Raw genomic sequence first — 24,020 nt, 5'->3', positions numbered from 1 at the left:
ATGCAACAAGATGACTTAGGAGAGAGGTGGAATTCGGCTAGGGCAACTCCAAGTAGCATAGCGCGGAATTCCTCATTTATAAGGGTCTGAAAAGAGCTGTGGCTGGTAGGGTTTTCAGGTTGAAACCCTAATACCTTACTTAGGCAACAAGCAGCCCACATACACCTCCTTAAGAGGCCTTGCACAAAATCTATAGGGCCTCCTATAGGATTTCGTCCACTTTACAATTAAGGAGTCCAAGCATCCCAATTTTGCAACTATCAATGATTTGCAGAACAGTCCCTCAATTATTAACCAGTTCCTTTAATCTCAAAATTATTATTAAATAAATTTCTAATTAAAAATATGATTACTAATTAATACATTAATTTTGTAATATATTAATAAAACCATTATGCATACCAATTTATTATTCATATAGTAAATCCTACTTTCTCTCTCTACACTTGTTATCCTATCAAGTTGCATGAATGAAGGCAACCTAAAAGGACCATGCTCATCATCAAATCAAGCATATACCAAAAATAGTTATGGGCTTACACATCTAATCCAACACTTATCAAACTGATTGTTCATCTAATCAACTCTAGCTCAGCTTGGACAAGCATTTGATTGTTAACACCAACTCATTGAGGGAACCAAATATATCTACTTCTCCTATTTTGGAAGTAGATCACACAGATATTGACTATATAGGTTTGCACTATTCCTCATGCAATATTTGGTCAGTCCCTGTATGGCTACTGGTTATGAAAGAAAAACAAGTACACATTAAATTTAAGATCACAACCTTATGTATCTCAATTTGAAGAATATGAAATATAAACATCTTAGAACTATTCATGAAATGATCCACGGAGTAATCTTTAAATTTTAGATCATAACCTTATGTAACTCCATTGGAATCTGCTTGGATACATATTTAGAGCATAATGGAGCTACAATACCCAAGGGATCTAGAAGATGGGTCAAATTTAATGAAATAAAACAATTTATGTCAAAAACACGTGTTTTTTTTAGAAATCACGATTGTGTTTTTCTCCATGTGATCTTGCTTTTGGTTGTGCTTCATCATCATAAGTTTTACAAGCCAAAAATCAAGGTTTGGGTTTACATGATCATGTTTTGATCAAATATGCCCAAAACAACATCGTATTTCAATAAACACGAAAAACAGAGAATTCGGGACTTCGGAGAAAAAGCACTACCAAAACGATAGTGTTTTTCCCAAAAAGATGATCGTGTTTTTCACCATTTTGTGTTTTTTGTTGTTGGATCGCATATTAATGTTGGCTCTCTGATCATTTGGAACCCTAGACGTTCCCAGACGATGAAAAACCTTTTTGAGATGATTTCTCTCTGTTTTCATCAATTTCTAAAGATCCGAAGTCCGGGGATCATCTCATTCCCTTACTTTAGTAATATTTTTTATTTAATACTTTTTTTACTAGTTTTGATTGGATTTGAGCCATGCCTGGCTAAACTATAGATTTCAATTCTACACAGATCACTACTTTTCACGTAATCAATCATTAGATCTAGTTTTTGATTATGAATCTATCTAGATTTTTCAGCTTTTATCTTAATGAATGTTTGATTTTAGTTCTTTTTAGCATAATTATCCTATATAGGATTAAATCAATCTACCTAATTAGTTAATGCAATCCATAATTTTTTTTAATCAACTGGTGATAAGTAACATGTATCAGATTGGTTATGTGTTGGGATTTAACTTTCATATAAATTGAAATTTCATATTTTTACATTTCTGATCTTATGAAAAGTATTGACTATTGTTGGCAATTTTACACAAATCATAATGTTGCTTTTATGATTTGATTAAGAGCATGTTTAATTAAGTTAGCAAAAAGTTTGGATTAACTAAAGAGCTTGTTTTGGTTACTTAATTGGGTAACAAAGAATATACTAGAGCTGATTAGTTATTCTTAGCACTAGCTTAGATAGAACTTATTTTAAATAACCAGGTCAATGTTGATTACATGATTAGGAAAGTCACAATAGAACTGAATTCACTTTTTATTATTGAATTTACTTTATTATTTTCATTTCCATTTCACTTAATAATTTAAATACTACCCATCATCTTTTCATTATTTTATGTTATATGACTTAAATGTGCCTAATGTAAAGAGGAATTAACTATTAGGATGTCTCCCTAAGGATTTGAACTTGCTTCCCTTCTCTACACAATAGTGCAACCAAGCAGCGGAATTTTATTTGCTAAAGACACTTGCAGCAATGTGTTGACAAATTGGCGCCGTTCAGGGAACGGTACTGCTTATTGTTTGAATGCCTTGATTTTTTCATATAGGTACATCTCTGATATCCAATCTCGAAATTGAGAAAGCCACGAGGAAGACGAAGAAGCAGAAAACACTTATGAAGAAACAAACGGGCTCCTCAATTTGATCATCATCCTTACCACTAGAAATCACCACACCACAAGGAAGTCCTTTGTGGAATGAACCAGAAATCACCATCTAATCATTACCGAAAGCACCCCCATCCTCACATTCTCACAGTCCATATGAAATCTACTTGCCAACGCCATTTGAAAAAAATCAGAACCACCCAAACCTTTTGAACCCAACTCTCCAAAACCAGTCCATGTGTGATAGAGAGGGAAAAGAGAAAACCCTCAGATAATGGGCCACCTAAGAGCGTACTCAGCAACCTCTCTACATCACCTTTCTTGAAGCCTAGAACTTTGAGCTGAAATTTCGACTGATACACCTCCTTCCTACTTTTAGAGCCTCGAAAACGAAGACCCACAAAAATTCCTCAAGGAATTTAATGTAGTTTGTTCTGGAATGAAACCACATGTCTTTATTGAAGATTAGATAAACAGAGGGGATTCCCTTTTTCACTTCAAGACTAAGGAAAATAGTGGTTATATGATCTTCCATCTAACTCCATCACCACATGGAATGAGATTTCGAAGTTTTTTCTGGAAAAATATTTTCCAGAAGCGCAAGTCTCAAACCTTTGGAGATAGATCCTTGCTATCAAATAAGGAAAACGAGAAGCCTTACACACGTATTGCAAACTCTTCAAAAAGTTACTTGTTCGCTTCCCACAACATGGAATCAGCGATTACTAGCTATACTAGTTCTTTTATGAAGGATGAACACCAATGGAGAGAAGGTTGGTATATGCTTCTAGCAGTGGATCTTTAAGCAACATGACCCAAACTAAAATCCGAGAGCTGATAGAAAAGTTGGTTATTAAGTCAATACATTCTGGTAACAAAGACGAGTGGTATGCAGATCAGTCACGATGAATCAAAGAAGTTAGATCACATCATTTAGAAGCTCAGACTTATGAACTGACGTGCAATATCCCGACTCCCATGTATAAATTTGAAGCTTTTATATTCATATTTTTGGACTTATTCGACGACTTGGCTGCCCTAACTCGTTGTGTAGAAATGGATCAGGCCACGTGAAGTTTAGGACCTATTCAACGAGTTGAAGCTGTGCATGGAAACCCTAATTTTTAGCGTTTTCACCCTATTTAAAAGAACTTAAGTCTTTTTTTCCAGCCTGCCTTAACACCTTTATCTCCATAAACAAACTCTAATCGACCTAACCTCCTATTTTAAGTGTGTGTAAGGCTAAAGAATGTGTTTTTGGTGCATTTCTTGAAGATACTTGAAGATTGAGAAGCTTGGAACAAGAAGGAGCTTATAGATCCAACATCTACTTTGTTTTGGCATCATTTGGAGGTAAAATGTAATTACCTTGATCATTTCTTGTTTGATCTCTCCACTCAAGAATTTAGGATCATTTCTAGCTTATTCTTGAGGCAGTTCTGGTATTAAGCAAGTTTTGAAGTGAGGAGTTCAGATCTGGACTCCTCTACGCCTTCATGAACGTAAAGTTCACAACTTTAAGCAGGTTTTGGCATTTCTCCATGCCCTAACCTCTTACTAGGCTTGGTTCTAGTGTTTTAATCCCATTGAGGCCTTACATCCACGTAAAGTTGGCAATGTTATGTGGTAACTACACCCTAGGAGGCTAGATCTGTAGTTTGGAGCCTTGGTTTTGCTTAACAGCGTCTGAATGAGAAAAGTGCTAAAGAAACGCGATGAGTTGCATAGCCAACTCGACGAGTTGGATGGCATTTACTCTCCTTCTAGATTCTTAGTGAATTCAGCGAGTGGGTGAGATGACTCGGCGACCTGATTAGGGTTTTCCTGGTCTTCTAGACTCTGAAGAACTTGACGAGTTACTTAGGTAACTCGACGAGTTTACTTGAGTTTTCAGTTTTTGAGTTCTGAAGGAACTCGACGAGTCAGTAGATGAACTCGACGAGTTGGGTCAACATAGCCTGGTGACCTTGATTGTTGACTTTGACTTTGACCAAGTTTGTATTCAATGCTATTTTGGTAATTGTGGATTTTAGTGGAATCAGTTATATGGTGATTATAGGAAGTTGAGCTTGGACTTTTGTGTTGTGATTCGACTTTCTCTGTTCAATACTACTTGTGAGGTGAGTTGTTCTTAGTATACTAATAGGGTTTGAAGGCACTAATGCTGGCCCTTTTGGATTTTTATCCTAGTTATCGCATGATGGTATGTTAGTGATCTGTTAGGTCAGTATCCTGATATATAGGATGATGCTATATTAGTGACCAGTTTGGTTGATATCCTGGTATATAGGATGATGTTGTGATTAGTGTTCTGTTAGATCAATTTGACTTTTTGTGCATGCTAGCTAGCGTATGATATTTATGTGTTGATTGTATGATTACGGGTGGGTTGAGCGGTCCTGCTTCGTGTTGTAGGCCAATAGACCCAGGGTGGTCCGGATAGACTGCAAACCTATAAGGGCGTATCAGTCAGGCTGAAGGCCCAGAGAACGGTGCAGCGAGGCTGTAGTCCCGGGCGGGCGGACTATAGACTCTATATGCATGTTGTCTGTTTGTTATGATATGGTTATGGTTTGTATGTCGTTGGTATTTTTGGGGAATTCACTAAGCTTCGGGCTTACAGTTTTGGATTTTGTTTTAGCTACTACGGATGATCACGGGAAGGCGAAGGCTTGATTGTGCTCCTCTTCACATTTTATAATTTTCATTTCTAGGATACTCTGATATGAAACTATTTTGGATGTTTGAAATTTTTTTACATTTTCTTGAATTTTGTGGATGTTATAAGTTGGTATCTGAGCCTTAGTTTGAGTTAATTAGAGGAACACTCATGTGAATACAGTCTCAAACTAAGGAAAGGATTTTCAAAATGATTTTCAAATGGTTTTCAGCATAATAAAGGAGGATGTAGAGTGTACGATCAGATGGAGCCAGTAACTAGACCCCAAAATACCATACCCATATTTGATATTGTGATATGTTACAACAACAGGCTAGTGACAAGCTAGGGATCTTCGGAAATTGCATGATAGAATTGCCTGATTGTATGATGCCTGATAGCCTAGGGTTTTCCTTATATGGAATTGACATCATTACTATAGTTGCTCAGTGTATGCATCTTAGTTGTACATAATTAAGATCTTATAGCCTAAGAATGTTTTGTTTAGCCTTATTTCATGTTCTTGTTTGATTAAGGGCTTAGGGTAGGATCAGATATTCGAAAGTCTATAGGGTCCAGTGTTATGTATGACTAGTATACACTAGTGCTATAGGGTTGGTGGAAGTTTCATGGATGAGTTGTGTGGGGCTAGTCAACCAATTATGAGATATTTAGCCTTCCTATAATAGCGAGGATTGAGCGCTTGCCTATGCATATGTATATTGTTAAGGCGTTGTCATGACACTTGATGCTAATATGGGTAGGTGTGGAAGGTACTATGGTCCCGTACTACTGAGAGCATAGGACCCCATATGCATAGTGAGGAACTCACAACCCCTAGGATTTTGGTTGGGAGTTGGTTCCCCATTATTACATGGGATGTCTGATATCTTTCTAGTATATATTTTCGGCATGGTGGTTACGAGGTGATTTGTGACTAGATCTGGGTCAGGATCAAGAGCTGGCAGTCAGGGTGGACTAGCAGTGCCCGAGACCATTGGTCAGATGAGACCAGATGAGTTGGACGCCAGGATTCGGGAGATCCTACATGATGAGGTTGCTACACTGTTCTGGGCACAGTTTCCGGAGATGTTTGGGTCTATCAAGACAGCTATGGTCGAGTACTCTTATGAGTGTTATGCAGCCATTGCTAAGACGACTGCCGCTACACCCTCCACAGCAGTAGCAGCCGCTGGTGGTGGGACCAGTCGGACTTTTGAGTATTAGGACTTCAATAACACGAAGTCCCTAACTATTGATAGGATTCAGGACCCGGTCATAGCTATGAGGTGGCTATCTGATGTTGAGGGATGATTTTTCACATGCTCATGCCATACTGACCAGAAGGTCAGGTGTGCTCTAAACATGTTGAGGTCCGGAGAAAAGGACTAGTGGAGATTGATGATATTATCGTGTACTGATGATCAGAGAGTTACGGTTTCTTGGGATCAGTTCAAGGAGATCTTCCGCGCTTGCTGCATTCCATGGGTTGAGCGCGAGTGGTTGGCACAAGAGTTTTTGGATTTGAGACAGGTTACAGAGGGAATGATGAAGATCACCTGTATTTTCACTGAGAGGGAGATGTTTTTCCCGGAGTTTGCTTCCAAGTAGGCCCAGATGACATGTTATCTGAGCATGCTCAAGACCGACATCCGACAGTTTGTTGCCACCTAGCATTGTAATATGCTATTGGAGTTACAGGATGCCGCTAGGCAGCGTGAGCTTGAGATTGAGTTACAGTTGTGGGAGCAGAGACAAGCCGCGACACAGTCGTTGCTTGGGCCAAAGCGGCCCAAGACCGCTGATTCTAGGTCTGGGGGCCAGCGCAGCCGCACTTGTGGGAAGTGTGGGAAGGCTCATCTTGGAGTTAGTAGATCTGGTATTAGGTTTTGTAAGTGAGGCAAGAAGGGGAACTTTGCAAGGTATTGCCACCAGACAGCCGCGATTTAGGTTATGAGGATATGTAACCACTACGATCATGTTGGTCACGTGAAGACTAACTGTCCATTGCTCGCTGCCCAGCCAACGCAGGCTCCAGCGCCAACTACACTGAGGATTACTGACGAGAGTCAAGGTAAAGTAGCCGAGGAGGCCAGGACAACACCAGATGTGGTAGCTAGTATGTTTGTATCCTTGTCTTATTGATTATATTTATTTTGTGATTACATGTTTGTACCTATGTTAGGTACATTCTTAGTGAAATGCTTACTTGTGTTGATATTATTCGACTCTGGAGCGAGTCAGTCATTTATCTCTCGATGATTTAGTAGAGAGTTCAATTTACCCTTAGCAGAGCTAGAGGATCCATTGCATGTCTCCATCATCGACGAACACGAGATTTCTACTTCTTCAATCTACCAGGGTTGTGTTCTGGAGATCTTCGGGGTATCCTTCCCGATTGACTTGATTTCGATTCCCATGGGGGATGTATGTGTGATCGTGGGTATGGACTGGTGAGTCGTTTCGGTGCCATGATTGACTGCAAGGGTCAACAGGTGGTAGTTCGAACTGGTTATCTACGGTGAGGGAACCAGATTGCGTTCAGGGTTTTGCTCAGCCTCCAGGGCTCAATAGTATATTCAGCACGGGTGTGAAGGTTATTTAGCGTATGTGATGGATACCCAATTTAGGGATCAAGTTTCGGTTTCTGAGGTTATAGTGGTTAGAGATTTTGCTGGCGTGTTTCTGGAGAAGATACATGGAGTGCCTCCTGAAAGGCAGGTCGAGTTCAGGATCGACCTTGTTCCAGGTGCGGCCCCCATCGCAAAGGCATCATACCGATTTGCACCACTTGAGATGTAGGAGTTGTCATCTTAGTTACAGGAACTGTTGGGAAAGCAGTTTATCTGTCCGTGCAGATTTCTGTGGGGAACGCCGATTCTCTTCGTCAGGAATAAGGATGGTTCACACCGGATGTGCATTGACTACCGAGAGTTGAACATGTTACCGGTGAAGAACCGTTATCTACTCCCGAGGATAAATGATATTTTCTATCAGTTACATGGAGCATCTTGGTTCTCCAAGATAGACCTGAGGTCTAGATACCATCAACTCAGTTTTAGGGAGGAGGACATGGAGAAAACCGTGTTCCGGACTCATTATGGACATTACAAGTTCGTGGTGATGCCATTTAGGCTAACCAACGCGCCGATAGTGTTTATGGACCTGATGAATCGGATATGAGGACTGATGCTCAATCGCTCGGTAATTGTGTTTATAAATGGCATCTTGGTGTATTCCAAGAGTATGGAGCAACATGAGAAGCATCTTTGTGAGCTATTGGGTGCTTTGAGGTGAGAGTGGCTTTATGTCATGTTCTTGAAAAGTGAGTTTTGGTTGTGAGAGATTTAGTTCCTTAGACATCTCGTTACCCAGGAGGGGATTTTGGTCGACCCAGCCAAGATCGAGGCGGTTATGCAGTGGGAGGTTCCGAAATCTCCCTCGGATATCAGGAGCTTCTAGGGATTGGCAGGGTACTATCGTAGACTTATACAAAATTTCTCCAAGATTGTAGTACCGCTCACTCGTCTGAAGAGGAAAGGGGTGGATTTCCACTAGGGCCCTGAGAAGTAGACTACATTTGAGACTCCGCGATAGCGACTCTACGAGGCGCCAGTTTTGACACTCCCTGAGGGAGTTGAGGATATTGTGGTGTTATGTGATGCATAGATCACCGGATTGGGAGCAGTCCTTATGCATAGAGGACAAGTGATAGCCTATGCATCGCGACAACTAAATCCGCATGACATGAGATATTTTACACAAAATCTAGAGTTAGGAGAGGTGATATTTGCTCTCAAATCACTACTAGAAAAACAGCCTTTTACGACGCTCATTGCGCGTCGTAAAAGGCTCAGACGACGCGCAAATGCGCGTCAAGGAAGGCCCTGTCATAAAGAGAGACGACGCGCATTTACGATGCTCATTTACGACGCGCATTTACGACGTGCGTATACGACACACAATGCGTATCAAGGAAGGCCCTGTCATAAAGGAAGATGACACGCATTCGCGTGTCGTAACCTTACGACGCGCGTGTTAATGACACGCAATGCGTATCAAGAAAGCCCCTGTCAAGAAAGGCCATGTCATAAATGAAGATGACACACATTTTTGCGTATCATAATTTTAAATGTTTAAAAAAAATATTTTTTATAGATTTACTAATTTTCAAATTAAATAATACATTAAAAATCTCATAATACAAAATAAAATACCATAAATAACAAAGATAATGCATTTCTCTAATATGTCAAATACAAATAATTATTCCAAAGGTGAGTAAATGTTATAAAAAATGAACTCATTTATATACAATTGCATCATCTAGCTTACTATGTGCCAACAACTCTCTGTGCGTTTACTTTTTCTTGAGTCTCGTTTCCTCCAAAGCTTTTAGCCATGCCAAAATATGATATCTTGAGTCTCGTATGAATAGATCGTGCGCAATAGGTCTAGCTTGTATCATTCCAAATAATTCCAATGCTAGTCTCTATACAAGCCAATAATTTGAGAACTTAATTTTACCATTATTATATAATTAATCAAATAAGAAAACAATAAATACCTTCTGCCATATATGAAAGAGAACAAGATAAACAAGATCAGTATCGCCACTTTCAGTTGCCTTAGTCGGGGCTGTATCTTCTTCCCCAATGCCTAGTAACAAAGGAACCTGGAAAGGTGCTAATTTCCTCCTACTAGTCTGATCTGCATGAGCAGCAACTACAGCATAAGAAATGCTTCTGCACAATTTTACCTGAAAAATCCCAAAAAGTTAGCCATTGACATTTTTTAGTGTAAACAGGTTACAACAACAAAGATATCATGTAATCTAACACAACATTGATCTACATGCATTTACACACTAAAACATTATTCTAACCTCTATTGTGGTTTTGTTTTGTATTGTAAGATGGATATGCCACCCCAAGATCTGCAAATTTGAATCATGCAACCTTTAGATTCATATAAACATGATGAGTTAACACTATTACAAAAAATTATCATTTATTGGTAATAAAAATTGGACACACCATAAGATAATTTCCATACAAACACTTTAAATGATGAGTTAACACTATTATAAAAAAATTAGCGTTTATTGGTAATACAGAAAAAAAAAAATTAACATACCGGGGGTATTTTAATCAATACCTTGGTTTAGCCTTGATGCATAAGATAGAAGGGATGAAATATGCCTAAAGTAAATAGACAAAACCTATACTAATAGAATAATCAGTCCAAAAATATACACAAACACTTGCACATACTTACACATACTCACATATCTTTAAATAGGATCTAATTATGACCTTATATCTCTATTTATTTTTATTTTTCTGGGATAAAATATTAGTTTTCTAATCGTTAGCTAGTTTTCTTTTCGCTAATTACCACAGGTGCTTACTGAAATTCTTCAAATTTATTTTTATTTTTCAGGGTTATAATATTAGTTTTCTTATCACTAGTTTTCTTATATATATATATATATATATATATATATATATATATATATATATATATATATATATATATATATATATTACCTCCAATGGCTTTAGTAGCATCCTTAAGGCACCCAGAAAAGTATTGTTGTAGAACACTTTAACTACAGGGTGATTGACTTGGTTGACTACACGATATATGAAAACTGCTAATGCATCAAGAGAAAATGGATTTGATTCACTTCCTACAAAAAATTTAAATAACAACCAATCAAATTTATATCCATTTATAAAAAAAATAATAAACAATAAATAATAAAATAAGAATGTTCGGAATCTGGAACAATTGGTACAGCAGATGAAGGAAAGAAGAGAAAAAGTTACCTGGCTCCATACTTCTTCATTAGAGGCATATTGTTCAAGAAAAGGCTCAACTTCACTCAAGTAGATTGATGATGACAAATGTTTGTTCCCGTATTTCCTTCTTATGTACACTGCCCTAAAAATTTATATAATTTATAAATTCTTTTCTTATTAAAAAAATACTAAATCCTTCTTCCTTCATTACCATTCATCCAACATCTTACTGAGTTGTCTCTGCTTTCCTGGTGATGTATTCCATATCTTCATTTGCCTACATCATGCAATTTGGTCTGATTATGACACAATGATATCAAAATGACATAAATGCCCTTATGTGTGATGGTTACCTGAGGTAGTAGGTTTTATAGGCAATTGGACCTTCTTTGAAAAGAATCGACAACCCGTTGCGAATCAAGAAAGTTCGCAGCTGTGTCATAAGTCATAACTGAATTATGTCAGAAGGGTATAAAAGTAATTTCGACCACATAACTAGGGGATAATATATATAATAACTTATATGTAAGAAAATTTCAGCTTGACCATTAGATTTGCATCGTCATCTGCTAAACTGTTTTTTATAGATGTTTCATTGCCATCTTTGTAATTTTTTCCAATGCCGGGGTTATTTTTGGAAATCTCTGCGGATTTCTCTTTACTTGCCTTGAACAGATTAATTTCAACAAAAAAAACCTCGATATAGTGGCCATAAATCCGGCTTGAATCTCATCTCTTTTTGGTATCTCCTGAAGGTTGAATCACTATGCACATGGATCACCATTTTATAATGAAGATTATCACTAGATATCGAATTAATTTTGTGGAAATTATAGTAACACTTGAAAGCAGCAGGAAAACGTTTTTCTTTCATCAATCTAACCATTTCCTGAATAAAAAAAATATATCATGCAATTAAAATACTGTTTCTGTGTTATTTATACTGAAATTTGATAAAAGAGTTTGGATTACCTTTAATTTAAAGGTAGTATGATCAGAAGGATTTGTTTGTAGAAATTTGGAAACAACTGATTTATCAGCACTTCTTGGAGGTATATGATGTGTGTAAAACCAACTAGTTTTAATCCTACTAACTTAAACACAAAGATAAACACACGAAAGGCAGTGTACCTATCGATTAGCAGTTTAGTTCAGGTAAGTAGGGTATCGAACACAGGGAACGGTAAACAATTAAAATATATGCTAATATTATCTAAATAAAACAAGTAATAGAAAGAGTTTTCTCTAGTTTTGCAAGACTAGAAACTTAAACAATTAACTAAAACTTAAACTAAGAAACTAAGAGCTAAGCAAATAAAAATCAACTAAATTCAATAATAAAGAGGACTTCTGTTTAGGTTCGACTCATTTGTTCGCATGGATGATTTCAATGTATCGGATTAATTCTTCACTGGCTACCGACTAAGATGATTAGTTTCACGTTTGCTATTACTAATCCTTAGGAAACAAATTAACTCAAGCAGTGGCCGGTTGTCTAAATCAACAGATTTCCTAGTTATTGATTCGGGTTAAATAAGACTTGTAATAGTTAATCAAATTGGTGATTCAATTAACCTCTTGTTGATGGTGTATCACACAAGCTCACACATTAACTTACCTATCTTCAAGTTAATTCTAGTTTCATATTCGTTATTCCTAGACATACAACTATGTGGTCACGTAAATCATATGAAATTAGCAACTAAGAGATGTTTATACAACTTAATTACTGATTTATTAACAGAAGAATAGTTATTGTTAACACATAAGGTTCTTTAACAAGCTTAATAAAACATAATCACCAATTAAAATTAATTGTAATCAAATAATCAATCCATGTTCACAAATTCATCTACCTAAACAGAAGTTATGAGTTTTTAGCTCATGATTACAGCAGAAACAAGCACAAAAACAAAATCAATTGGTAAAAACATAGTTCAAACAAGAGAGTAGGTGAGAGTAAACTTGATTTTGACTTGATTCTCCTTAAAATTGAATGTAGGGTTGATTCCCTTGCTTCCCACGCTCCAGCAACACCTTTAGTCGACAATTGGCCTCCAAGGGTTCATCTCTATCCTAGGGTATCGATCTGAAAGTCCCTTTATATAGATTTTCACAAAATAGGGGCTACTCGGCGAGTCCATTGACCTACTCGGCGAGTCCATCACTTAAAACCCGTGTGCGGCAAGTTAGTGCGTCCAGAATCGCGAAACTTCAGACCAACTCAGCGAGTAATCGACCCTACTCACCGAGTACGTTGGGAATCAGCATTTTCTCAAAATATGAAAGTCATCTGAAATTGTGTCTAGTTTTCAGAACATTTTGAATCTCGTCAATCGGAGTTACGGTTCATGAGATATGGCCAAAACACTGACGATGGGTCAAGCTGTCCAGCAACATCCTTCTTTCTTCAAAATCCATGATCCAAGCGTCCAATCGCTAGTTCCGCTTCATTTTCCTTTCGAGCATGTATTTGTTGCTGAAAATGAAATATTTAATCTAATTAAGCACCTTTTGTTCATTAAATGATACAAAATCAACATAAAGTATTAAGATAATGCATGAATTTTATAACTAAATATGCCCATATCAAAATACCCCACACTTGACTTTTGCTTGCCCCCAAGCAAAACTGAATTTTAGTACACTAATATTACATAAGACAATCTCAATCAAACCCAGCCATTATGACAAGACCGCAACGCATGCATTTGTGTCTAAAATTTTCCTAATAACCCCCATACTCCAAATACTCACAATCCTCATAAACATTCGCCTGCTTTTTCCGAACAATGCTCATTTTATGCATCCCTCCGAATCCGTCCTCAGAAAACCTCTTAACCTCAAGGCTAGTGACAAGCTAGGGATCTTCGGAAATTGCATGATAGAATTGCCTGATTGTATGATGCCTGATAGCCTAGGGTTTTCCTTATATGGAATTGACATCATTACTATAGTTGCTCAGTGTATGCATCTTAGTTGTACATAATTAAGATCTTATAGCCTAAGAATGTTTTGTTTAGCCTTATTTCATGTTCTTGTTTGATTAAGGGCTTAGGGTAGGATCAGATATTCGAAAGTCTATAGGGTCCAGTGTTATGTATGACTAGTATACACTAGTGCTATAGGGTTGGTGGAAGTTTCATGGATGAGTTGTGTGGGGCTAGTCAACCAATTATGAGATATTTAGCCTTCCTATAATAGCGAGGATTGAGCGCTTGCCTATACATATGTATATTGTTAAGGCGTTGTCATGACACTTGATGCTAATATGGGTAGGTGTGGAAGGTACTATGGTCCCGTACTACTGAGAGCATAGGACCCCATATGCATAGTGAGGAACTCACAACCCCTAGGATTTTGGTTGGGAGTTGGTTCCCCATTATTACATGGGATGTCTGATATCTTTCTAGTATATATTTTCGGCATGGTGGTTACGAGGTGATTTGTGACTAGATCTGGGTCAGGATCAAGAGCTGGCAGTCAGGGTGGACTAGCAGTGCCCGAGACCATTGGTCAGATGAGACCAGATGAGTTGGACGCCAGGATTCGGGAGATCCTACATGATGAGGTTGCTACACTGTTCTGGGCACAGTTTCCGGAGATGTTTGGGTCTATCAAGACAGCTATGGTCGAGTACTCTTATGAGTGTTATGCAGCCATTGCTAAGACGACTGCCGCTACACCCTCCACAGCAGTAGCAGCCGCTGGTGGTGGGACCAGTCGGACTTTTGAGTATTAGGACTTCAATAACACGAAGTCCCTAACTATTGATAGGATTCAGGACCCGGTCATAGCTATGAGGTGGCTATCTGATGTTGAGGGATGATTTTTCACATGCTCATGCCATACTGACCAGAAGGTCAGGTGTGCTCTAAACATGTTGAGGTCCGGAGAAAAGGACTAGTGGAGATTGATGATATTATCGTGTACTGATGATCAGAGAGTTACGGTTTCTTGGGATCAGTTCAAGGAGATCTTCCGCGCTTGCTGCATTCCATGGGTTGAGCGCGAGTGGTTGGCACAAGAGTTTTTGGATTTGAGACAGGTTACAGAGGGAATGATGAAGATCACCTGTATTTTCACTGAGAGGGAGATGTTTTTCCCGGAGTTTGCTTCCAAGTAGGCCCAGATGACATGTTATCTGAGCATGCTCAAGACCGACATCCGACAGTTTGTTGCCACCTAGCATTGTAATATGCTATTGGAGTTACAGGATGCCGCTAGGCAGCGTGAGCTTGAGATTGAGTTACAGTTGTGGGAGCAGAGACAAGCCGCGACACAGTCGTTGCTTGGGCCAAAGCGGCCCAAGACCGCTGATTCTAGGTCTGGGGGCCAGCGCAGCCGCACTTGTGGGAAGTGTGGGAAGGCTCATCTTGGAGTTAGTAGATCTGGTATTAGGTTTTGTAAGTGAGGCAAGAAGGGGAACTTTGCAAGGTATTGCCACCAGACAGCCGCGATTTAGGTTATGAGGATATGTAACCACTACGATCATGTTGGTCACGTGAAGACTAACTGTCCATTGCTCGCTGCCCAGCCAACGCAGGCTCCAGCGCCAACTACACTGAGGATTACTGACGAGAGTCAAGGTAAAGTAGCCGAGGAGGCCAGGACAACACCAGATGTGGTAGCTAGTATGTTTGTATCCTTGTCTTATTGATTATATTTATTTTGTGATTACATGTTTGTACCTATGTTAGGTACATTCTTAGTGAAATGCTTACTTGTGTTGATATTATTCGACTCTGGAGCGAGTCAGTCATTTATCTCTCGATGATTTAGTAGAGAGTTCAATTTACCCTTAGCAGAGCTAGAGGATCCATTGCATGTCTCCATCATCGACGAACACGAGATTTCTACTTCTTCAATCTACCAGGGTTGTGTTCTGGAGATCTTCGGGGTATCCTTCCCGATTGACTTGATTTCGATTCCCATGGGGGATGTATGTGTGATCGTGGGTATGGACTGGTGAGTCGTTTCGGTGCCATGATTGACTGCAAGGGTCAACAGGTGGTAGTTCGAACTGGTTATCTACGGTGAGGGAACCAGATTGCGTTCAGGGTTTTGCTCAGCCTCCAGGGCTCAATAGTATATTCAGCACGGGTGTGAAGGTTATTTAGCGTATGTGATGGATACCCAATTTAGGGATCAAGTTTCGGTTTCTGAGGTTATAGTGGTTAGAGATTTTGCTGGCGTGTTTCTGGAGAAGATACATGGAGTGCCTCCTGAAAGGCAGGTCGAGTTCAGGATCGACCTTGTTCCAGGTGCGGCCCCCATCGCAAAGGCATCATACCGATTTGCACCACTTGAGATGTAGGAGTTGTCATCTTAGTTACAGGAACTGTTGGGAAAGCAGTTTATCTGTCCGTGCAGATTTCTGTGGGGAACGCCGATTCTCTTCGTCAGGAATAAGGATGGTTCACACCGGATGTGCATTGACTACCGAGAGTTGAACATGTTACCGGTGAAGAACCGTTATCTACTCCCGAGGATAAATGATATTTTCTATCAGTTACATGGAGCATCTTGGTTCTCCAAGATAGACCTGAGGTCTAGATACCATCAACTCAGTTTTAGGGAGGAGGACATGGAGAAAACCGTGTTCCGGACTCATTATGGACATTACAAGTTCGTGGTGATGCCATTTAGGCTAACCAACGCGCCGATAGTGTTTATGGACCTGATGAATCGGATATGAGGACTGATGCTCAATCGCTCGGTAATTGTGTTTATAAATGGCATCTTGGTGTATTCCAAGAGTATGGAGCAACATGAGAAGCATCTTTGTGAGCTATTGGGTGCTTTGAGGTGAGAGTGGCTTTATGTCATGTTCTTGAAAAGTGAGTTTTGGTTGTGAGAGATTTAGTTCCTTAGACATCTCGTTACCCAGGAGGGGATTTTGGTCGACCCAGCCAAGATCGAGGCGGTTATGCAGTGGGAGGTTCCGAAATCTCCCTCGGATATCAGGAGCTTCTAGGGATTGGCAGGGTACTATCGTAGACTTATACAAAATTTCTCCAAGATTGTAGTACCGCTCACTCGTCTGAAGAGGAAAGGGGTGGATTTCCACTAGGGCCCTGAGAAGTAGACTACATTTGAGACTCCGCGATAGCGACTCTACGAGGCGCCAGTTTTGACACTCCCTGAGGGAGTTGAGGATATTGTGGTGTTATGTGATGCATAGATCACCGGATTGGGAGCAGTCCTTATGCATAGAGGACAAGTGATAGCCTATGCATCGCGACAACTAAATCCGCATGACATGAGATATTTTACACAAAATCTAGAGTTAGGAGAGGTGATATTTGCTCTCAAATCACTACTAGAAAAACAGCCTTTTACGACGCTCATTGCGCGTCGTAAAAGGCTCAGACGACGCGCAAATGCGCGTCAAGGAAGGCCCTGTCATAAAGAGAGACGACGCGCATTTACGATGCTCATTTACGACGCGCATTTACGACGTGCGTATACGACACACAATGCGTATCAAGGAAGGCCCTGTCATAAAGGAAGACGACACGCATTCGCGTGTCGTAACCTTACGACGCGCGTGTTAATGACACGCAATGCGTATCAAGAAAGCCCCTGTCAAGAAAGGCCATGTCATAAATGAAGATGACACACATTTTTGCGTATCATAATTTTAAATGTTTAAAAAAAATATTTTTTATAGATTTACTAATTTTCAAATTAAATAATACATTAAAAATCTCATAATACAAAATAAAATACCATAAATAACAAAGATAATGCATTTCTCTAATATGTCAAATACAAATAATTATTCCAAAGGTGAGTAAATGTTATAAAAAATGAACTCATTTATATACAATTGCATCATCTAGCTTACTATGTGCCAACAACTCTCTGTGCGTTTACTTTTTCTTGAGTCTCGTTTCCTCCAAAGCTTTTAGCCATGCCAAAATATGATATCTTGAGTCTCGTATGAATAGATCGTGCGCAATAGGTCTAGCTTGTATCATTCCAAATAATTCCAATGCTAGTCTCTATACAAGCCAATAATTTGAGAACTTAATTTTACCATTATTATATAATTAATCAAATAAGAAAACAATAAATACCTTCTGCCATATATGAAAGAGAACAAGATAAACAAGATCAGTATCGCCACTTTCAGTTGCCTTAGTCGGGGCTGTATCTTCTTCCCCAATGCCTAGTAACAAAGGAACCTGGAAAGGTGCTAATTTCCTCCTGCTAGTCTGATCTGCATGAGCAGCAACTACAGCATAAGAAATGCTTCTGCACAATTTTACCTGAAAAATCCCAAAAAGTTAGCCATTGACATTTTTTAGTGTAAACAGGTTACAACAACAAAGATATCATGTAATCTAACACAACATTGATCTACATGCATTTACACACTAAAACATTATTCTAACCTCTATTGTGGTTTTGTTTTGTATTGTAAGATGGATATGCCACCCCAAGATCTGCAAATTTGAATCATGCAACCTTTAGATTCATATAAACATGATGAGTTAACACTATTACAAAAAATTATCATTTATTGGTAATAAAAATTGGACACACCATAAGATAATTTCCATACAAACACTTTAAATGATGAGTTAACACTATTATAAAAAAATTAGCGTTTATTGGTAATACAGAAAAAAAAAATTAACATACCGGGGGTATTTTAATCAATACCTTGGTTTAGCCTTGATGCATAAGATAGAAGGGATGAAATATGCCTAAAGTAAATAGACAAAACCTATACTAATAGAATAATCAGTCCAAAAATATACACAAACACTTGCACATACTTACACATACTCACATATCTTTAAATAGGATCTAATTATGACCTTATATCTCTATTTATTTTTATTTTTCTGGGATAAAATATTAGTTTTCTAATCGTTAGCTAGTTTTCTTTTCGCTAATTACCACAGGTGCTTACTGAAATTCTTCAAATTTATTTTTATTTTTCAGGGTTATAATATTAGTTTTCTTATCACTAGTTTTCTTATATATATATATATATATATATATATATATATATATATATATATATTACCTCCAATGGCTTTAGTAGCATCCTTAAGGCACCCAGAAAAGTATTGTTGTAGAACACTTTAACTACAGGGTGATTGACTTGGTTGACTACACGATATATGAAAACTGCTAATGCATCAAGAGAAAATGGATTTGATTCACTTCCTACAAAAAATTTAAATAACAACCAATCAAATTTATATCCATTTATAAAAAAAATAATAAACAATAAATAATAAAATAAGAATGTTCGGAATCTGGAACAATTGGTACAGCAGATGAAGGAAAGAAGAGAAAAAGTTACCTGGCTCCATACTTCTTCATTAGAGGCATATTGTTCAAGAAAAGGCTCAACTTCACTCAAGTAGATTGATGATGACAAATGTTTGTTCCCGTATTTCCTTCTTATGTACACTGCCCTAAAAATTTATATAATTTATAAATTCTTTTCTTATTAAAAAAATACTAAATCCTTCTTCCTTCATTACCATTCATCCAACATCTTACTGAGTTGTCTCTGCTTTCCTGGTGATGTATTCCATATCTTCATTTGCCTACATCATGCAATTTGGTCTGATTATGACACAATGATATCAAAATGACATAAATGCCCTTATGTGTGATGGTTACCTGAGGTAGTAGGTTTTATAGGCAATTGGACCTTCTTTGAAAAGAATCGACAACCCGTTGCGAATCAAGAAAGTTCGCAGCTGTGTCATAAGTCATAACTGAATTATGTCAGAAGGGTATAAAAGTAATTTCGACCACATAACTAGGGGATAATATATATAATAACTTATATGTAAGAAAATTTCAGCTTGACCATTAGATTTGCATCGTCATCTGCTAAACTGTTTTTTATAGATGTTTCATTGCCATCTTTGTAATTTTTTCCAATGCCGGGGTTATTTTTGGAAATCTCTGCGGATTTCTCTTTACTTGCCTTGAACAGATTAATTTCAACAAAAAAAACCTCGATATAGTGGCCATAAATCCGGCTTGAATCTCATCTCTTTTTGGTATCTCCTGAAGGTTGAATCACTATGCACATGGATCACCATTTTATAATGAAGATTATCACTAGATATCGAATTAATTTTGTGGAAATTATAGTAACACTTGAAAGCAGCAGGAAAACGTTTTTCTTTCATCAATCTAACCATTTCCTGAATAAAAAAAATATATCATGCAATTAAAATACTGTTTCTGTGTTATTTATACTGAAATTTGATAAAAGAGTTTGGATTACCTTTAATTTAAAGGTAGTATGATCAGAAGGATTTGTTTGTAGAAATTTGGAAACAACTGATTTATCAGCACTTCTTGGAGGTATATGATGTGTGTAAAACCAACTAGTTTTAATCCTACTAACTTAAACACAAAGATAAACTCACGAAAGGCAGTGTACCTATCGATTAGCAGTTTAGTTCAGGTAAGTAGGGTATCGAACACAGGGAACGGTAAACAATTAAAATATATGCTAATATTATCTAAATAAAACAAGTAATAGAAAGAGTTTTCTCTAGTTTTGCAAGACTAGAAACTTAAACAATTAACTAAAACTTAAACTAAGAAACTAAGAGCTAAGCAAATAAAAATCAACTAAATTCAATAATAAAGAGGACTTCTGTTTAGGTTCGACTCATTTGTTCGCATGGATGATTTCAATGTATCGGATTAATTCTTCACTGGCTACCGACTAAGATGATTAGTTTCACGTTTGCTATTACTAATCCTTAGGAAACAAATTAACTCAAGCAGTGGCCGGTTGTCTAAATCAACAGATTTCCTAGTTATTGATTCGGGTTAAATAAGACTTGTAATAGTTAATCAAATTGGTGATTCAATTAACCTCTTGTTGATGGTGTATCACACAAGCTCACACATTAACTTACCTATCTTCAAGTTAATTCTAGTTTCATATTCGTTATTCCTAGACATACAACTATGTGGTCACGTAAATCATATGAAATTAGCAACTAAGAGATGTTTATACAACTTAATTACTGATTTATTAACAGAAGAATAGTTATTGTTAACACATAAGGTTCTTTAACAAGCTTAATAAAACATAATCACCAATTAAAATTAATTGTAATCAAATAATCAATCCATGTTCACAAATTCATCTACCTAAACAGAAGTTATGAGTTTTTAGCTCATGATTACAGCAGAAACAAGCACAAAAACAAAATCAATTGGTAAAAACATAGTTCAAACAAGAGATTAGGTGAGAGTAAACTTGATTTTGACTTGATTCTCCTTAAAATTGAATGTAGGGTTGATTCCCTTGCTTCCCACGCTCCAGCAACACCTTTAGTCGACAATTGGCCTCCAAGGGTTCATCTCTATCCTAGGGTATCGATCTGAAAGTCCCTTTATATAGATTTTCACAAAATAGGGGCTACTCGGCGAGTCCATTGACCTACTCGGCGAGTCCATCACTTAAAACCCGTGTGCGGCAAGTTAGTGCGTCCAGAATCGCGAAACTTCAGACCAACTCAGCGAGTAATCGACCCTACTCACCGAGTACGTTGGGAATCAGCATTTTCTCAAAATACGAAAGTCATCTGAAATTGTGTCTAGTTTTCAGAACATTTTGAATCTCGTCAATCGGAGTTACGGTTCATGAGATATGGCCAAAACACTGACGATGGGTCAAGCTGTCCAGCAACATCCTTCTTTCTTCAAAATCCATGATCCAAGCGTCCAATCGCTAGTTCCGCTTCATTTTCCTTTCGAGCATGTATTTGTTGCTGAAAATGAAATATTTAATCTAATTAAGCACCTTTTGTTCATTAAATGATACAAAATCAACATAAAGTATTAAGATAATGCATGAATTTTATAACTAAATATGCCCATATCAAAATACCCCACACTTGACTTTTGCTTGCCCCCAAGCAAAACTGAATTTTAGTACACTAATATTACATAAGACAATCTCAATCAAACCCAGCCATTATGACAAGACCGCAACGCATGCATTTGTGTCTAAAATTTTCCTAATAACCCCCATACTCCAAATACTCACAATCCTCATAAACATTCGCCTGCTTTTTCCGAACAATGCTCATTTTATGCATCCCTCCGAATCCGTCCTCAGAAAACCTCTTAACCTCAAGGTATTTTTGATTGAGCCACCCAAGCATACATAATCTAGACAATTACAATTTATGATACCACATTGGAGCTCTTTGGAATTCTTCACTTCTTTGACATTTAATCTTTAATTTCTTTGAATTCACCACCTTGTTGTTTGATTTTTGGTATCTTCAACCTTTTGAAATTCTTCGGAATTTTCGATCTTCTAATTTCATACTTAACTTTGATGCTCCAAAAATTCTTCAAATTTTTTCTTGTAATTCTCTCTTTTTTTTTTTTTTTGAACATGTAACACACTTTTTCCACTCAAACCCTACATGCTTAAGCAGGGGTGCTCAACTTCAACCTTTATTGGCTAAAGATAATAATTTTCCTGGATACATTTCTGGTACACGATGCTAAACATATTGCATCCTTCAAACTAAGAGAGGTCATGTTTTTGTCCCATGATTTCACTGGAATAAGAAAGCCACTAATGCACTAGAACGTATATAGGCTCAACTAAACATTTGGGTTTTCATGCAATCATCAAATATAATACTAGCATGATCCCTAATTGCTTTACCAAATTTTTCTAAATTAATCCGAGCAAATTTTATGCAAAACTTTAAATTTTACTAGTGTAACCAACCAACCCCCTACCCCACACTTAATTTATGCAATGTCCCCATTGCATATCATGCATGATAAAGAACAATAAAAATAAGGAGAGAATTGGAACAAACTCCCCTGGGATAGTAGTGGTGAGGTTGATATCTATTCTCTTCAGCTCCATCTTCAATTTACTTTAGACATGGGAACAACTCATCCATGTCTTGGGTGTCAAAATCTCGTGTGGTACAGTCTTTATAAAAGCTCCAAACATAAGGGAAAAACTCTTGGAAATGCTCGGAAAATGATCTTCAAAGAATAGAATCAATGCCCATATCAAATGTCATCAAATCTTCAGCTCAAAAGTAAGAAGAATGAGTGACTCGTCGAGTAAGTATGTAGATTCGCCGAGTTGAAGCGTAAATGGAAGAAGAATCGTGAATTTTCACATGGACTCAGCGAGTCCATAAGATGCACTCGGCGAGTAGACCGCTGTGTGACAAAAATTTTATTCTGCGCAAGTCCATTTCTGATGTATGGGGGTTATATAAACTAATAATTTCCCTCATTTTTCTTTAGGTAATAAACACTATATAACCCTTCTATAAATTGGACTCATAGCTTGACTCAAAACTTCGTTTCCTTTCTCGCCTAGACTCGATTTCTAGCTTCATCAGCCTTGACTCTAGACCCTCACATGCATGCTTACACTCAAACTGAAAAGATCAAAACAAAAACCAAGTAATAAAAAAACATTAAAATAAAAAAAATCCTAAATTATCCTTACACTAGAGGTTTAGAAAGAAAAAGAAAAGAAAACTCTAATGATGGGTTGCCCCCCGCAAGCGCTTCTTTTTGTGCGAGTCTTTAGCTGGACTCTCAACTTAATAAACTTCTAATAAATTCGATGCCAATCCATCCGTTGCATTAAATATTTTCTTTGGACCAATTTGTGAAAGTTGGCTCGTTTCTTCTAAAATTTGCCAAACAAGCTCGAATTCATGAAACCCAACAATCTTGAAAAAGGTTGGAACCGGTTGGATACTAATCAAAAACGGATCGTGCCTCAGAACTTTCTCCAAAGTTGGAGTCGTCACCCCACGCTTCGAAACACAAACTGAAAATATAGGGGGCCATGTCGTGGTAATAGTCAAACCACAGCTTGGTTACTGCAATTCAGCTTGTTCTTGTTCTTCATCTGACCCTTCTGCTATCAATCTTTCCAGCTCCTCTAAGTCTCTTTCTGGATTAAATTCATCATCTTGTAGCTTTCCCTCTTGTGACTCAGATTGCACTTGTTCGTTAATCAAGAAGTTATCTAACCATCTTCCAAATTTCTTCAAATCATCATCTGAGTCATAGTCCTCATCTTCCTGCTTAATTTCCTGCACTACTTCCTCAAGAAAAGCATCAAAAGTATCGAGATTTGGAAAATACATAATAAATAAAA

At 37.7% G+C, this 24,020-nt stretch overlaps 2 long non-coding RNA genes across 2 annotated transcripts; both read right to left on the bottom strand.

Moving 5' to 3' along the window:
* Positions 1–10,961: 10,961 nt before the first annotated feature.
* Positions 10,962–11,289, bottom strand: LOC145034103 (uncharacterized). The gene is made up of 3 exons (XR_013677894.1): positions 11,209–11,289; positions 11,067–11,132; positions 10,962–10,997 (listed from the first exon to the last, which is right to left on the bottom strand). It is a non-coding gene; the product is annotated as an uncharacterized LOC145034103 (long non-coding RNA).
* A 7,968-nt stretch (positions 11,290–19,257) lies between these two features.
* On the bottom strand, positions 19,258–19,585 carry LOC145034102 (uncharacterized). The gene is made up of 3 exons (XR_013677893.1): positions 19,505–19,585; positions 19,363–19,428; positions 19,258–19,293 (listed from the first exon to the last, which is right to left on the bottom strand). It is a non-coding gene; the product is annotated as an uncharacterized LOC145034102 (long non-coding RNA).
* Positions 19,586–24,020: the final 4,435 nt, after the last annotated feature.

The sequence above is a fragment of the Lactuca saligna genome, chromosome 3 (assembly GCF_052625555.1).
Source record: "Lactuca saligna cultivar CGN05327 chromosome 3, ASM5262555v1, whole genome shotgun sequence".
Classification (NCBI taxonomy): domain Eukaryota; kingdom Viridiplantae; phylum Streptophyta; class Magnoliopsida; order Asterales; family Asteraceae; genus Lactuca; species Lactuca saligna.
This window is presented reverse-complemented; position numbering and strand designations above follow the sequence as displayed.